This window comes from Tachypleus tridentatus, chromosome 8 (assembly GCF_004210375.1).
Source record: "Tachypleus tridentatus isolate NWPU-2018 chromosome 8, ASM421037v1, whole genome shotgun sequence".
Taxonomy (NCBI): domain Eukaryota; kingdom Metazoa; phylum Arthropoda; class Merostomata; order Xiphosura; family Limulidae; genus Tachypleus; species Tachypleus tridentatus.
In genome coordinates, this window is record NC_134832.1 from 128,050,246 (window position 1) to 128,065,273 (window position 15,028).

The 15,028-nt window shown below is 34.0% G+C and overlaps 1 pseudogene across 1 annotated transcript in view; it reads left to right on the plus strand.

Annotated features, from left to right (window-relative positions):
- Positions 1 to 444: 444 nt before the first annotated feature.
- The window catches only part of LOC143223461 (protein O-mannosyl-transferase TMTC1-like), a 70,821-nt pseudogene continuing 56,237 nt past the window's right edge, over positions 445 to 15,028 (plus strand). The window contains exons 1-2 of the transcript XR_013012921.1: positions 445 to 1,069; positions 13,170 to 13,347. The product of XR_013012921.1 is annotated as a protein O-mannosyl-transferase TMTC1-like (transcript). The remainder of the gene's footprint in view (positions 1,070 to 13,169; positions 13,348 to 15,028) is intronic.

The window sequence follows — 15,028 nt, forward strand, 5'->3', positions numbered from 1 at the left end:
AAAACACACTATATCACGTGTATGTAAAGTTCTGTCATATCTCTGAATCCCTTGTGATGCAAATTTATGAAAACAAATAAATGAATGGCAAATCTTTAAGATTTATTTATTTCTACTCATGTAAGAGAATATTATTCTAAAATATAAAAGGCATGAAGCTTCTTAAAGGCAGTATTTCTCCATTGACTTTCGGCATTTTTGAAGTACATCAATAATGTGGTGCTCTAGCGGTGAAAAAGTAATGAATCGACACGACTAAAATTCTGTAAATCAAAGAAATTATTAAAAAGTATTATAGTACTCTTCATCTCTCTACACGTTTTAAACTCAACACAACTGTCATCGTTGTTGTTTTTAATTAAGACATTGAGTTTCTAGCTTCTTCTGCCAGGTGGGGTTAGTGATTAGATAGACCAAGGTACGTCACTTAACCAGGAGGTTGTTTCTAACACATACTCTATTGAAGGTGATCGAACAATCTGTGTAGACATTCATGATAGGCTAGACTGGCAGGCTTTAGAACACAACGAGCCGAATCAAGAGCCTAGTAGCTCCGGCGGAACTCTATTAACAAGATGAAGAACGGAAAGGTGGCTTACAGTATCTGCAACGTATCAAACAGCACGAGTGGCGGTATGAGGCGCAGCGGTTGCTTGCTCGATGTTTCAAGGCAAAACGTATCGGTAAACAAGACTAGCGCAACGGGAAGAAAGATTGTGTGGAAGGATAGGAGTGAAAGCGAGGACCGTTTTGTCGAGAGTCTTCGAGGCCTTTTTACAAGAATCGGTTATACGTGCTCATCTTTTCAACCAAGAATGTTCTTGAGAGATATTCTTAACTTCTATTACCTGCTACTGTATGTCGCAGTGGGACTGGTGGCGATGCTGTGTTATATGAATTCCCTCAAAGGAGATTTGATACATGATGACATTGTAGCTATTACTACAAATCCAGACGTACTGGGACATACTTCATTACGTGAGCTGTTTTTTAATGACTTCTGGGGGAAGCCCATGGCAGACCCACTAAGCCATAAGTCCTATAGACCCCTTACAGTACTCACGTTTAGGTAAGGAATATTAATGACGTAGTTCACATTGTAAAAACTCACACTTACTAAAACTGATAATTAACAGAATAAGTCAACGTATAAGAAATATGTAAATTAGTAAATTTCTGAAATAGTTGTATATCCTTATCTTTCATTCGATCAATTATTCAATATTTAACTGTTGAGTTGTTTTACAGATTTTATCAAATTCTAAGATGCTCTGTTGTTGTTTTTCTAATAATATAGTATTGTACGAATTAACTTATTGTAATTTTGTGTATCTCAGAACGGCTGGTATGGGTATTAACGCTTTTATTGATAAGGAGAGAACAACGTTTTGACTTTATCAGTAAAAGTGTTAATACCTATACTAGTCATTCTGAGATACATTGTTATTTCAAGCGGGTTTCTCGTCATCAAGAATTATTATAATTTTATATCTATTAACTTACTCCGATTAATATAACTTATTAAAAGCTAAATGTTCATCAATATAATGTAATTATATTATATTTTCAATATAATATACATATTATATGAATGTGATATAATCTTATTACCTTATATTAATTAATATATTTTAATAGAAACTAAATGATTATTATAGTAATGTTGTTTTTCGAATACATCGACTTACTGTAATATCTATCAGCTTACTCTAACTAATATAATTGATTAGAAACTAGATTCTTATTTTAATAATGCACTTTTTAGAATAAACTGACTTACTGTAATACTGTAATTATTATTTTAATCAATATAGTTTGCTAGAAATTGGATGCTTATTATAATAATGCAATTATATTGTAAATCAAATTTTTTGTGGGAATTTATACCAAATGTGAATCGAAACATTTGTACTGAAAGTTCCTTGTTTGTTGTTTTTTCCGTTTTTAAGTCGTAACTTTATTATCCTAAATGTTTTTGATTCTGTAGATTTAATTACCTGATACAAGACTTTTAAACAATTCATTCTAATGAATAAAAGAAATGATGTTTTGAATAGATAAGTGAGCAAAAAAAAAAAAGGTTTTGGCGAGAATCAAAGGAATGTTCACTTGAGTCAGTTGTTAAGTTATGGAACATGTAAAACAGGGTTAAATGTATTTATAGTAATTAAAACAGTTTCGTAATACGTTAAAAACCTTACAAAATACTTTAAACTGAAATTATGAAAAGTAGAAAACGTTGTCAGAAGTGTATTTGTAATAAGTCAAAGGTATAAAATAGTTGAAGGGTGTTTTCTTATAGCAAAACCACATCGGACTATCTGCTAATTCGACCGATGGGAATCAAACCCCTAATTTTAACGTTGTAAATCCGTAGACTTACCGCTGTACCAGCGGTGGGTTGAACTACTGTAAACTATCTATAATAAGTCAACAAGCTTGTAAAGCAAGGTATCCAGTTTTGTATTATTATCCACCAAAATAATGAATACAGGCAACTAGAAGCGGTTAACACCTTACACTATAATAATGAACACATGCAACTAGAAGTGGTTAACACCTTACACTATAATAATGAACACAGGCAACTAGAAGCGGTTAACACCTTACATTATAATAATGAACACAGGCAACTAGAAGTGGTTAACACCTTACACTATAATAATGAACACAGGCAACTAGAAGTGGTTAACACCTTACACTATAATAATGAACACAGGCAACTAGAAGTAGTTAACACCTTACACTATAATAATGAACACAGGCAACTAGAAGCGGTTAACACCTTACACTATAATAATGAACACAGGCAACTAGAAGTGGTTAACACCTCACTCCATAACAATAAGCACCGACAACTAAAAGTGGTTAATACCTTACCCTATAATAATAATACCTTACCCTGAATTATTCTTGCATTACTATCTGGCATCCAGGATAGGTTTTTTTAAGAAAGTAATTTTATAAGAACCTTATGCTTTTAGGAAGTACAAACGCTCAGTACCCTATAATAAAACGATTCCCAACCCTCACTTATTCATTACATTTCGTGTTGCTAGTCCGGTCATGCTCTATTTGAAGTATGTGCATCTTGCCAATAACCGCGCAGTGTAGTTTCCATTGGAAAACGCTACGACTTAAGATTATTGTATCAATAGCATACCACTACTGTCTGGTGGTTATCTTAGCGTAAAAAGTATATGGTTTCTCATTGCCTATTTAAACAACCCGAACGCACAGAAATCAATAGGCGACTTGACCGGTATGACTTAGTATGGAATAACATGAATACCGGTTTTGTTTTCCAATTCTTATAGATATGTGACGGTTAAATAGATAATCCTGAAAGCAAACTGCATACTAGTAACTTGTGTTGTTTTTCCAGACAAAGTTCCTACTTGATTGTCTTACGCACTATTGCCTAGAGCGCGTGGACAGTTTTTGACATTCACTTTTGTTCTCATAGGTTATCATCTGTTACAAGATGCTGCAATTTGTTTACCACGGTTGGAGTACGACTTGTTTTAGATCTTTTCCTGGATGGTCCTGGTTTCTCGATTTGATCCATATTATTTTGTTTTCCAAGGCCATTAAACACAAGGTGTGTCCTATTCTAAGTCTCCGATTTGAACACATCTTCATGATACGAAGTTATGAAAATTGTGCGTCCAATAGGGCTGTTAAAAGTGATCAATTTTCTGTCGCACTACATTAATTATAGATCGTCAAACAATGTGAAAATGTAGTTCTAATGCATTCCGTTATATCGTTCTATTTGTCACACAACTTGATTATTTGCATATTCGAAATTGTTTTAATATAACTTATTCAACCTTCTAAGTACCTTATATTAGCCTTAGTCAAGGTTCTACACTTGAATTCAAAGTTATTGTAAAGTAAAAACCAAGTACTAATATACTCTCTCGATGCACATGTGCAATATACTTTGAAGAATTTGCACTGGTAGATTGGTTTTTCTAAAATAAAGAAATATTCACATGTGGAACAGTTTAGAAAACGAAAAGGACGACAACTATTGTATCGTATTGTTTGTTTTCGAAGCATTGTTTGCATGGTTCTGACTGATATAAAAGACGAACAATAGAAAACGTGCCTTTACACGACTCGCTGGTTTATAAAGAAAACTGATTTATATTGCATATTCCTTCCGATACTCTGAAGCTTAAAAGAAAAACACAATTACATACACAAGAGTTACATGTGACTTTATATGTTATTATTGTCAGTTAAGTATTCAAGAAAGAGTTGTTTACACTAATACTGCAGGTGTTTCAACAATAACTGAATAGGATAACAATAGTTCCACTAATTCTCTAGAATATGTCAAGAAACTTATAAAATAAGGTAAACACAATTTGAAATAAATCAAATAACCTGTAAGATAGGGTAAACACAATTTGTAATAAGTTAAAGAACTTGTAAAATAGTGTAACCACAGTGTGTAAATAACTTGTAAAAGTGTTTAACCACAATTTGTAATAAGTTAAAGAACTTGTAAAATAGTGTAACCACAGTGTGTAAATAACTTGTAAAAGTGTTTAACCACAGTTTGCACTAAGTTCAAGAACTTCTAAAATAGTGTAACCACAGTGTGTAATAAGTTAATAACATTATACCAAAGTAATAAAGACAACTTGCCATATTTTCGTATAGGATTACAATTTTTAGTTTATCTTTAAACAGTGTATGTCATATCACAGAGATAAACACTAATTGTAATCAAATCAAGTAGAAACTCCTACATCTTCAGGTGGACAGCATAGAAACAGAACAAACTGCGTTATCTGTTATGTGAAATACATGAGATATTAGGCTCCGGCATGGCCAGGTGGGTAAGGCACTCGACTCGTAATCCGAGGGTCGCGGGTTCAAATCTCCGTCAAACTGAACATGCTCGCCCTTTCAGTCGTGAGGGTGTTATAAGTGTAAATCCCATTATTCGTTGGTGAAAGAGTAGCCCAAGAGTTGGTGGTGGGTGGTGATGACTAGCTGCCTTCCCTCTAGTCTCACACTGCTAAATTAGGGACGGCTAGCACAGATAGCCCTCGAGTAGCTTTGTGCGAAATTAAAACAAAACAAATAAACAAACCACGAGATATTACAATAAACTCCAATACAAATTCCAGGAGATAAATCAGCATTAAACGTATTTGTGGATGACTGTTTTCGAGGTATTTACTTCAGTTCTGAGGTTAATTATTAAGACTAAGGTCCAATACATATCCTTTACCGAAGCATTCCTATACTGATATTGTATCCTCTGAAAAACCACACAATTACTTCATGTTTACAGAGGTCGTTAGCCATTGTATTATTGGTTACATTCAGTTTTGCATTATGCCTAGTTCGTTTGTTTAAGCGTAGAACTAAACATTGGACAATCTGAGTTGAGCCCATCACGGGTATCGAATCACAAATTGTAGTGTCATTATTGCTCAAACGTACCTTGGAGGCACCGAGAGAGTCAATTATTTCAGGTTTTTTGCAAAAGAAGTTTGATGTTTATACTGAATGTGGATTCTGAAGTTCTTCCAGTTTAATGTAATACGTGGTGTTAAATAAGTTCATACTTAAGGTAAGAAATAAATCTGTTTTCATAAATATAAAATCCTCGAACCAAATTTTGAAGACGAAATTAGAGAACCAGAACCAATTTACATGCACGTAACAATATACAAAATTTTAAACCAGGATTATAAGCTAAGTACCATAAAACTGTTCAGAAAATACAATAATATCAATTTTTCAAATCACGATCGAAAGCCAACTGCCAAAACCTGGATCTGCTCTGTAAGCCTAATAGCGTCATTATTCCAAACGGAGAATTAGAGATCCAGTTGTCAGACATGGACGATTTGGTCTTATAAGCAAATTCCTCATTTGGAAAATGATATTAGAGAGCAAACTATCAGATCCCTGTTCTGTGCACGTAAAAGTACATTGCAACCAAAAACATAAATCAGTAGATCGTAGAAAGCTATCAATCATTCACATGGTTTTGATTAAACGAAACCCTTGCCCATCTTGTTTCCCTTGTATTCTATACTCAGCAAATTAGTAATTGGACTAAAGGCTTTCTTATAGTCTCGCTGACAAGCGGATCAACATAAAAAGTTGCTCGATGGAATCATCCGACAAACCAGTAACATTACCAGCAGTGGTGTGCAGAATTTTAATTTTTTTAACACCAACTATCATCCCTGGTTTGAAATCTCTGATGGCGTTTATCAGAACAGAAAGATGTCTCTGCATGAAAGGTTTTATTGTATATGTTGGAAAACATATCGTGTAGCCAAAAACAGGCAAATAACAATAATGTAATGGTTACATAAGACATCCAATTAATGTTAACTAGTAACCGACAATGAATACACCCATTTAACGTTATTTTATTATATGTTGAAGATCAATAGCTACTAGGCTTAAAAACACTCGATTAACGTTAACTACGTGTGTAAAGCTTGCCAGTAACTGACAATGAATACACCCATGTAAGGTTATTTTACCATGCAAGAATCGATAGCTATTTATTTAAAAAAAAATTCACTTAAATGTGTGACAATTAACAGTATCTGGAAATGGTGAAACTTATTAAATGTTATTTTCGTATGTTACAACCAGCAGCTGCTAGAGTTAAAAAAGTTAGTTATCTGTAAAGTTAACTAGGTATTAAGAGTTTACAGTCATTAAAGATTTTAACACCAGTTAAAGGTTATTTGAGTATGTTGCAGTCAACATTAACAAGAGTTAAGAAACACTGTACAGTCAGATATATAACAGTTTATAGAAGGTTTGGTTTGTTTTGAATTTCGCGCAAAGCTACTCGAGAGCCATCTGCGCTAGCCATCTATAATTTAGCAGTGTAAGACTAGAGGGAAGGCAGCTAGTCATCACTACCCATCGCGAACTCTTGGGCTACTCTTTTATCAACGAACAGTGGGATTGACCGTCATATTATAACGCCCCCACGGCTGAAAGGACGAGCATTTTCGGCGTGACGGGGATACGACTCCACGACAATAAAAGGGTGTGTATGAGTGTTTTTCTTATAGCAAAGCCACATTGGACTATCTGCTGTGTCCACCGAGAGAAAACAAACCCCTGATTGTAGCGTAGTAAATCCATAGACTTACCGTTGTATCAGGGGGGAACAGTATAGAAGAAAACAGACTGTCAACCTTTAAGGTATCATTTGATAAATACAAACAGCTATGTGAAAGTTGAAAGTTTCTCTATTTTAAACTATCTATTATTATTCAGCAGTTGTCTGTTTAATATGTAACAACAAAGGCTCAACGTGTACGTGTGTATGTGTGCACATATAAAACAAACTCCTTACGTGCGCACAATACAACATTTTTACCTTGTTTAACACACCTTTATATCGAGTTTTTGATCATTAGTTTTCTTTCTCCATACTTTGTTTACGCTAACAAAGTGATCCGACAATACATGAATGCATTACATACGTTTGTATTCCATGAAAAGTTGTAAACAATCTATACCAAATCTCAAGTTTTCTCTTGAAATAAAAGTTGAAAAATATTCTGAAACGAGTCATAAGTTTCTAGCATGACGATAAAACTAAATTAGTAACTGCTGTATGTTACTTTATTGTATATATTTAGCTGTAATTTAATGTGATTAACAAAACAAATCAATTGAGCGAAAGTGGTAAAATAGCGTACTTCGTACTGTGTTACGACCTCTTACACAGGATGATGGTTTACACATTTATTTAAGTGGTTTTAAAGGATTGATTTCGAGACGCACGACTTAGAGCAGCGAACAATATTATGTTTCATTAGCTAGAAAGTGGTAGAACTGAACTGCTTTATTATATATAACTATCTCACGAGGTGCTTATTAGTAATAAGATTCTCAACATTAAATGATACGTAAAAAGAAAAATACAACTCTTAAAATGTTGTTTCTTCATAATCCTGAACGAAACGGTGTTGCTCAATGAAAGTACACGAACCCTGACCTATTCGGACAGTGGTTAGTTTGTTTGAAGAAGGAGTTTTTATAAAATAACCCGTTTCTAGGTATGTCTTCCACGTTCCTGTTGTTGATAGATCCCTGCATACTCCTTGTAGAACAATCGATTTTCCAACGCAGACGATGTGCTAGGAAACCTTGACTCAGAATTTTTTCCCCTTGGCTTTGCACCAGATATAATAATAATTATATATAGCAAAAGCAAATCACAACAACAGAATGCAGGGCTGTGCTGGAAAACGTTATTTTTATTGTTCTAACTGTGAATTATTGTCAAGTGTACACCCGGAGAGTTTATTAGAGAAGCATTATACAGGTTAAGTTTACCTCAGAGATTAGTTTGCCTGAGTCTTGCATTTTATTCACTAAATTATATAACTTTGAGTTTAATACCCCAATCTCATATGAGTAAGCTCAAGTTAAAAATTTAATAGTTGAAAGTGATTTCAATCAGGGCATTTGAAAAGTCGGAAATCACTTTTCTAACAGGCATTTAACGCTCTTATTATTGCAAACGTCACACTCACGTCATTATGTTTGGATGGATTGTACGTAGAATTCGACTATTGTACGACTAGATTACAAATGGCAGTACTGGTCGAGAGAAATACGTAGTCCATTTTTAACTACAGACACGTCACGCTATCTTTATGATCACGTGAGCTGCAATCCTTAACCATTTTTCCTGGATAATTTTATGTATTAGAAGTATATGAAACAACAGTAGAGAAAAGCTATGACAAGGAGACGATACAAAAGACCCATATGTGTTGGTATGTGACTGGTGACTTATTGTATGACCTGGAGATCGGCATAAGAAACGTGGTTATATATCGATGTAGCGAATATGATCACTCAACTAAGCTCTACCTTATAACAATCAGAAAAAGGAATACTGAAATAACCGGAAATTGATAGTTTTTCTTCGTGTTGTTTCTGTGATAGTTATATTGTCTCCCGCACACGTGTATAATAAACTGAACTATAAATTTAGTTTTGTTTCCATGTTGGACATGTATGTATATGTACGTCTCTGAAATGTCACTATTCATCAGGTATTGGTTATCCTGTTTGTAGTTGCGTGCGTGTCAGAACTTATTGTCGATTATATTATTACAATGAAACAGTTACAAATGCAAATAAAGGACTGCCAAAAAAAATCTTAGCCACGTGCTGTTAGACACACCGAGAAATCCCTTTTTAACTTAGTGAAAGAAATGTCAACAACTACCTTACACATTGTTATCAAAAATATATACAACTGTTTACAGATTTGTGCTGATTTTAACAAATACGCTTTTTGTAATTTGTGTTTATGGTAAAGCCACTGAGAATTTGTTTTACCGTCGTAAATAATTTTCAAACTACTGACAACAGAAAATATAGTCATTGAGTAGCGCCCTACTGCCATCCACAATCCACATTAAGGGATTGACTGTCACACTTATAACGGAAACCAGAGCGAGGAACATTTTATAGTATCACATAGATTAGAACAGGACTCGTCAGCTCCAAAATTCAGTACTCAACAAATAAGTGAAAGCACACTAAAACAAAGTCATCCTGCTTTTAACTATTTAGAAATATATTATTTCACACATTAAAATTCAAACTAAAGTAAAAACTGTAAAGTTTCTTAGCTGAAAAAAATACTTGATATTGTAGAATAGTCTACAATAGTGAGGTGGAATTTTAATGCTTAAAAATAAAGATAGTTGTGGCCTATAGTGTCTAATACATAAAAGTGCTCTTCACTATTTGTAACCAGTTTTAGTAAGTTCTAGCAGAATACAAAGTCAGAGAGTACAAACAGATTACGTATTCAGAACAGACCACATTTTGTCATGAAACTGACAGTTTTGCTTTTATAAGTGTCACATACTTACAATTATACGTTTGTAAATCACTAAGTCAAGTTACAGTCATAGACAATATAAAGTCACGGTGGAAAGGCATGTATAAGAGCTATATTTTGGAATTGTTTGGCGTTACAAATTAGTATGATGGCATCAGAAATGGAATGCTTTTAGGAAAGTTATATAAGAGCCCTTGCCGGCACAAAATATTCATACATTCACAACATAAAACTGTGTACTGATAAGGGATTTAGAATTTCCCAGAGAGGGTTATTACCTACACTTAATGACGTTGGACTATCGAAAAGAGGCCGAAGATAAGTGTACCCCACTCGCGGTAAGCAAACTGTGTTGTCTTGAAACATAGGAAAATTACGTGATAAAAGATTTGTGCCAAAAGCAGTCCACAAATCCCAGGCAAAAGTATGCAACAAAATCAAGAGAGTTGGTTGCTGAATTTATTAGAAAGTTTCTTGATGGATATCTATGTCAGCCATCCATAATTTCGAAATAATGAACTAGAGGGACGTTAACTAGTCAACACCACCTACCAGCAACTCTTGGGCTAGATACTCTAATCGAATAGTGGAATTGATGGCTGAAAGAGTGAACATGTTCTTTGATGTGGATTGAACTCACAACTTGTAGGTTGCAAATGAAGTACCCTAACCTAGGATTATATTTCTGGAGAAGAAACACAAATTACGTGAACACAAAGTTCTCCTACTACTTATTTATAGCGTCGCAGACACCGATTAACTGAAGAATGAATCCTATTTCAAGATATAACGATAAAGTTGCCGGACGCACTGTCTATGAAGCAATGTACGATGAAACTGTTGAAATTGACGCAGGAAAACCGCAGTGCTTAAAAACTATATAGATTATGGAAACAGTGCAAGCAGAAATGGCGTGCTTTGGACATGCCACCCATATGACAAAACCTTTTGTACTGGAAACTAAACTGAATGGTTAATGTCAAAACTGCACATTTATCAAATATAACTTGTCAAAACACAGCAATATGAATTGTATTTATGTGGCGAGACTCCAAATCTTTTTTAATAAAGTGTATTCTACCTCTCTGTAGAAACAGTGGCACGGTTATTATTCTATATGTGTGATACAACTGTTTCTTCGCCTACTTGTTTAAAACTAAGAGAATATATCACTCTATTTACAACATGCATACACACACACATATATTAATAATATCTTTTCATGGTATTTATTTAAGTGTATATTTAGTTTAGGAACCAGACGATAATAAAAAGTGTTTTAAATATTAAAGATTTAACTTTAAGACGGTGATCGGGTGAGGCCTCGTGGTTATCGTGGTCGAACTGTGAATACAAAGATTACTTGACCGCATGCTCCTAGTGGCATAGCAGCATGTCTGGAGACTTAAAACACTAGAAACCGGGTGGAGCACAGATAGCTCATTATGTGGCTTTGTGTTTAATTTCAAACAAACAAACAAGCAAATACTAGATCGCAACAAGCTTTCCCCAAAACGAGCTTCATATCGGATAATAGGTTTGTTATAAGAGTGATTGTCAAGCCCCACTATTCGATCGGATAAAACTTAACGTTGGGCACTGTTGACCAGCTGCTTCACGAGTTAATAAAACAAATAAGTTATTATATATTTCCAATCACTGCTTCGATTTTTCTTTCGTAGATATCTCTCTTTCTCGCCAAAAGAATATTTTCTATATCTATTCTGGTCTTATACATCTCTCCTTAACTTTTGCCTAGCTATTGAAATTAAATGTATATGTCTTCTAAGATATAAAATGAAGTAAGGTACTTGGTTTTTGTAAAATATATACAAGGTGTAATGCAACAAACAACAAAAACAGCCCAACCTAAAAATTAGGGGTTGGATTTCACGTGGCAGACATAACGCAGACAGTCCATTGGGAAGAGTTGATTTTAAAACATTGAACAGTTAGAATTGAAGTAAAATTAAGCTTTCATTTCTGCGGTACTACAAGGTTTGAAAGATTATAACATTGTTAACTGATAATAGTTATTTGGATCATGTAGATGGATAAACCAAATTTCAATACACCTTTGACTACGTTCATAATTAGATATAAAAAGTGTTCATAATGAGGTAGAACGTCTTTCTAACTGTATTCAAGTTTAATCTGTGTTGAAAGCGCTAACAATTATTTACTTTAAACGATAATAAGGTTTTGTTGTTTGTTGTGTTTTTGAATTTCACGCAAAGCTACACGAGGGCTATCTGCGCTGGCCGTCCCTAATTTAGCAGCGTAAGACAAGAGGAAATTCATCGCCACCCACCGCCAACTCTTGGGCTACTATTTTACCAAAGAATAGTGGAATTGACGGTCGCATTATAACGCCCCCACGACTGAAAGGGCGAGCATGTTTGGTGTGATGGTGACAAGAATAAGGATTAATTTGTTTCGTCACAAAGTTTAATGTTTATAATTTTACTTGTTTTATGTTTTTGGTACCTTCTCTTTCATTCTTTATTTTACTGTCACTCTTTATATGTGTAATCAATCATTTGATGCTTCCAGTCTTTCTTTTCATTTCTTTAATTATTTAAGTTGTTTAGGTTAAACTTTTTTCTTTCGTGACGTCATCACTTTTGTTTCGAGTTGTAAGGTACTGTACTTTTATTTTAAATAATTAAAGGTGTCTATAGCTTTATGAAAAAATTTATACTTTAGTGTAATGACCAATTAGATGCTCTAATTTTTATTTCTTAATGGTTTAGGTTTTAATTTTTGCTACATTATATATTGGATCTGTTTTTTTAATTATTGAATGTTGTAATAGTATTTAGCAATTAATGAGATATTTAATGTTATAATGCATAAGTGTGTGTCTGTTTTCTTATAGTAACGCCACATCGGGTTATCTATTGAGTTTACCGAGGAGAATCGAATCTCTATTTTTAGCGTAGTAAATCCGTATAGTTACCGCTGTACTAGCGAAGAACTACTGCCTAAGGCATGAGATGTTGTTACGACGACTTAATCCCATGTTTTGTTAGTTTATGACATTATAAGTCTCTTGTTTCTTTCTTTGTGGCTATTCGTCCCCCAGTGATAATTTTACGGACTTACGATAATAAATTTCGAGCTCGATTTTCCGTGAAGGATAAAGCGCAGATAGCCATTTACATAGACGTCTGTCTGCCTTGTATGAAGTCATTGACCTGTATAATATCACACTAAGTGTGGTTTCTAATATGTTCTTTGATTTCTTTCATATAATAATCAAATTATAACACATATATTTTCATTGTAACAGATGGAATGTGAACCTGGGAGGACAGGCAGTGGAGGGTTTTCACCTTGTGAACGTGGTCCTCCACGTGCTAGTGGTTTGTCTTCTCACCTTCACGTGTAGAACCGTCCTACAATGGAACATTGAGAATTCAGCCATTACAGGACTTTTGTTTGCTGCCCATCCCGTCCACACTGAGGCGGTAAGAAGTTTTCATATTTTAATATTTGGTAAATGTTTTGGTTTCTTTACAAACAACCTAAACCCTCTTTAAATGTCGGAGTTTTTTATCTTCATTACTAAGTAATCACACTAAATCGTCTTTTTTTCGAAAGATTGATAAAATATAAATTCAAAATATCCTACAAGTGCAGAGCTTTGTACTCATCAACTAATGAGTGAAGATATGAGTAGTAAACCTACTTGTACTTAGAGTGTCACTTTTCAGTGATCGCTTGGGTCAACATCCAGCTGCATCTACAATATCGCTTTGAAATTGGATCATACTAAACAATACCAGCATCATCATCTATCCAACTACACTGAAAAGTATCATTCAATCCTCCGGTTGGACAATACTAAGCAATACCAACATCATCATCAATCCAACTACACTGAAAAGTATCATTCAATCCTCCGGTTGCATCATACTAAACAATACCAACACCATCATTTATCCAACTACACTGAAAAGTATCATTCAATCCTCCGGTTGGATCATACTAAACAATACCAGCACCATCATCTATCCAACTACACTGAAAAGTATCATTAAATCGTCCGATTGGACCATACTAACAATACCAACACAATAGCTGCACTTAAAACTACATCTTCTAATTCTCTGACTGAATCATATTAAACAACGATAAAAAAGTACTTGTAATTAGAACACACTGTTTTTGACGACAACTTCTTTCAGGATCACCAATAGTGACTTTAATTAAAATGTAACGTCATCCCTTGGATTTTCTATCAACAAATTCTCTCCCTCGTCTTTGATTATAAAATAGACGCAATAATGATACGCATGCGCACCATAAGTGTGCGAGTTGTATCGTAGTTTCCAACATGGAAGTGTCCAGATCAACTTAAAATAACAGATTAAATATTGTTGAAAGAAAATTATATATCACAAGTTCTTTACTGTTACGAAGCTGTACAACTGAAGATGATTATTTGTTCTTCTACCACATTGATTAATATGGTTTTATAGATAGATTTCTTTAATCATTTTGAACTACACTTTTTACATACAAACAATGTAATGCATCTTGTAAAGTAATAGAAAATTTAATATAAAAATTTCACAGTCAAGATATTTTGTGCTGTAATGGAAATATAGAATGTAGATTTGAAGTGTATCCCCATTTTAAAAGGTAAAGTGTATATAGAAAGGATGTACATATTTTAGAACGTAGTGTATAAGTAGTGTACACATTTTAAAACTAGAGTATATTTATAAAGGGTGTACATATTTTAAAACATAGAGGCTATGCATAAATGGTGTACGTATTTTAAAACATAGGGTGTACGCACAAAAGGTTTAAACATTTTAAAACGTGAGGCTTATGTACAAAGGGTGTACACAGTAAAGCATAGAGTGTGCACACAAAGGGTATAAACATTTTAAAACATTAGTTTATGTATGAAGAGTACACACATTTAAAACGTAGAGTATATGTATGAAGGGTGCACACATTTAGAACGTAAAGTGTATGTATGAAGGGTGCACACGTTTTAAAACTTAATAACTTAAAATTCCTCATATGACAGATAAATTGATAACTACATATTCTGGAATTGCTTCAATTATCCCAACCCTTGAGATCAATCTCCGAGGGGTTTAAAACTGCAAACTAGGGGAGTTCTTATCAGCTGCT